The following is a 3,420-nucleotide window of genomic DNA, read 5'->3' as shown; positions in this document are numbered from 1 at the left end:
GGCCCTTCCCTTCCTGAGGCTATCCCCATCCCCACCTCTGACTCGTGAGGGGACACACCTTGAGCAGGTGAGGAGAGCATCACCCTCACCTCGTCTAGGAAGAGCAAAATGGTGATCAAACTTGAGGGCCCCAAGCACTTCCCACCCTTTTCTGCTGTCTAAACTGGCCTCCATGCTTTCAGCCTCAGCAGACTTCCCAAACCTCCTAACAGCTCAAACCTCTCCGTACCGCTGTCTGCCCCATGCCTCCGTCTACTTGGATCCCTTCCTGTCTTCCCATTCACACGGTGAGTTTCCAGGTAGGCCTGGCCCATTCCCTGTCTCAGGACCTGTCCTGGCCATTTTCTCTCATGCTTCCCCGCTGTTCATCTTCCCTGTTCTTCAGTATGGCCTAAGCAAGCCTTCTTTCTCCTGTTTCTCAGAAGATGTCATTATTTTTAAATTTTTCGCTTATTGGCACAGAGAGAAAGAGAGAGAAATGAATGGTCACACCAGGGCCCTCTGCTACTAAAAATAAACCCCAGACACCTGTGCCACTTTGTGCATCTGGCTTTACATGGGTACTGGGGAATCAAACTCAGGCTAACAGACTTTGCAAGCAAGTAAGTGCCTTTAACCACTGAGCAATCTCCCTAGCTCACAAGATGTTATGCTTATATGTAAGCCTTTTAAAAAATTTATTTATTTATTTGCAAGGAGTGAGAGAGAGAAAGAGAGAGAGAGAGAAGAGAGATGGGCAGACAGAAAGAGAATGGGCATGCCAGGGCCTCTAGCCACTGCAAATGAACTCCAGATGCATGCACCACCTTGTGCATCTGGCTTACGTGGGTCCTGGGGAATCGAACCTGGGTCCTTTGGCTTTGCAGGCAAATGCCTTAACCTCTAAGCCATCTCTCCAGCCCATATGTATGTATTTTTAAGTATTGATTGAGGTATATGTGTAACTGAGGGAAACCCTTTAGTTGCTTTTAGTTGACTATGAGAACCACTAAATTTGGAGGTCACATAGTTGAGCCACCTGCACGTTGACCTTTGGATCACATTTCTGCTGAGCTCTCCACATGGACATGTTAGTCATTTACAGGTTGTTTTTATATTTATTTTTTTTTGTGTGGGAAAAGGGGGTTTATTTTGGCTTACAGGCTCCAGGGGAAGCTCCATGATGGCAGGGAAAAACAATGGCATGAGCAGAGGGTGGACATCAACCCCTTGCCAACATCACGTGGGCAACAGGGACAGGAGAATGTGCCAAACACTGCAAGGAGAAACTGGCTATAACACACATAAGCCCGCCCCCAACAGAACACTCCCTCCAGAAGGAGTTAATTCCCAAATCTCCATCAGCTGGGAACCTAGCATTCAGAACACCTAAGTTTATGGGGGATGCCTGAATCACACCACCACACCCAGGCTGACCTAGAACTAAAGATCATCCTACCTCAGCCTCCCCAGTGCTGAGATTATATGCCTGCCCACTGGACTCAGCACTGGGATTATTCATGGGCCAGGTGTGCTGGTACACACCTTTGATCCCAGCACTGGGGAGACAGAAGTAGGAGTACCACTGAGCTCAAGGCTAGCTTTGAACTGCAGAGTGAGATCCAGGTCAGACTGGGCTAGAGTGAGACACTACGTTGAAAAAAAAAAAAAACAAAAACACAATATAAACCGGACGTGGTGGCGCACACCTTTAATCCCAGCGGTAGGCAGAGGTAGGAGGATTGCCATGAGTTTGAGGCCACCCTGGCACTCCATAGAGACTCCAGGTCAGCCTGGGCTAGTGTGAGACCCTACCTTGAAAAATCAAAAAAAAAAAAACCAAAAAACCAAAAAACAAAAAACCCAAGATATGTGTGTATATATATATATATTTTTTTTTAAATTAATTATTTATTTATTTGAGAGTGACAGACACAGAGAGAAAGACAGATAGAGGGAGAGAGAGAGAGAATGGGTGTGCCAGGGCTTCCAGCCTCTGCAAATGAACTCCAGACGCGTGTACCCCCTTGTGCATCTGGCTAACGTGGGACCTGGGGAACCGAGCCTCGAACCAGGGTCCTTAGACTTCACAGGCAAGCACCTAACCGCTAAGCCATCTCTCCAGCCCCCAAGATATATTTTTTAAAAGCAATATATATATATCTGGAGAAGTTGCTCAGTGTTTAAGGCCTTGCCTAAAAACAATCCAGGTTCAATCCCTGAGTCCCCTTGTAAAGTCAGATGCACAAGTGGAGTTTGTTTGTAGCACCTAGAGGTCCTGGCACACTATTCTCCCCCCCATCCTTGCAAATAAATAAATACAACATGTACATAATTCACATCCATAAGATTCACCCATTTGGGGGCTGGTGAGATGGCCCAGTGGGTAAGAGCACTTGCAGGCCAAGCATGAGGGCCTGATTTGCCCTGAGTTCAATTCCCCAGAACCCACATACACAGCCAAGCATGGTCCAAGTCCTGTGGAGATGCGAGCTTCACAGATCAGCCAGCTTCACCAAAAATTGCAGCTCTAGGTTTGGTGAGAGACTCTCAGAGAAACATGCAGATCAACAAGAAACAATAAAGGAAGAAATTTTACATTCTCCTTTGGCTCCACACTCATGGGACAGGAGCAGCTGCACACACACATGCACACACACGTGCACAGACCACACCACACACACTATGTACACACAAACAAAAGATTCACCCATGTGAAATGTACAAATTCATGTTTGTTTTTTTTTAGCACATCCAGAATTGTGTGACTATCCCCACCACTTTATTATTTTATTTATTTGAGAGGGAAAGTTACAGGTTGCTTTTCTGGAATTGATAATACAGATTGGTCAGTCCTAAATTTACCTAGTCTCTGTCTTTCCCCTTCAAGTGTGAAGACACCAAGCTAAGAGTAACATGTCTTCAAATGTCACAGAGGCACCGTGGTCAGCAGAGTGCCACCCAGCGGATTGCACAACACTGAGCACTCTGGACCAGTGCCGAAAAGTCTTCAGCCATCAACTATTTCTGGACCTAAGTCTTAGGAAAGGAACCTGAAATCTACACTGCAGACAAGGATGCTCTTTGTGGGTAACAGTCTCTCATCTTCTTTGGTTTACTGGCTTTCCAAATAAGTTTTAAAAATGTTTTTGGGTTTATTTTTATTTATTTAAGAGTGACAGAGAGAGAAAGAGTAAGAGAGAGAGAGAGAGAGAGAGAGAATAGGTGCGCCGCGCCAGGGCTTCCAGCTGCTGCAAAAGACTTCCAGATGCCTGCGCCCCCTTGTGCATGTGGCTAACGTGGGTCCTGGGGAATCAAGCCTTGAACTGGGGTCCTTAGGCTTCACAGGTGAGCGCTTAACTGCTAAGCCATCTCTCCAGCCCCCAAATAATTTTTTTCCTGACCCCAACAATCTGTGCTTGACCATTGGCCTTTCAAGTA

Source organism: Jaculus jaculus, chromosome 11 (genome assembly GCF_020740685.1).
Source record: "Jaculus jaculus isolate mJacJac1 chromosome 11, mJacJac1.mat.Y.cur, whole genome shotgun sequence".
In the NCBI taxonomy this organism is placed as follows: Eukaryota; Metazoa; Chordata; class Mammalia; order Rodentia; family Dipodidae; genus Jaculus; species Jaculus jaculus.
Note: the sequence above shows the minus strand (reverse complement) of the source record.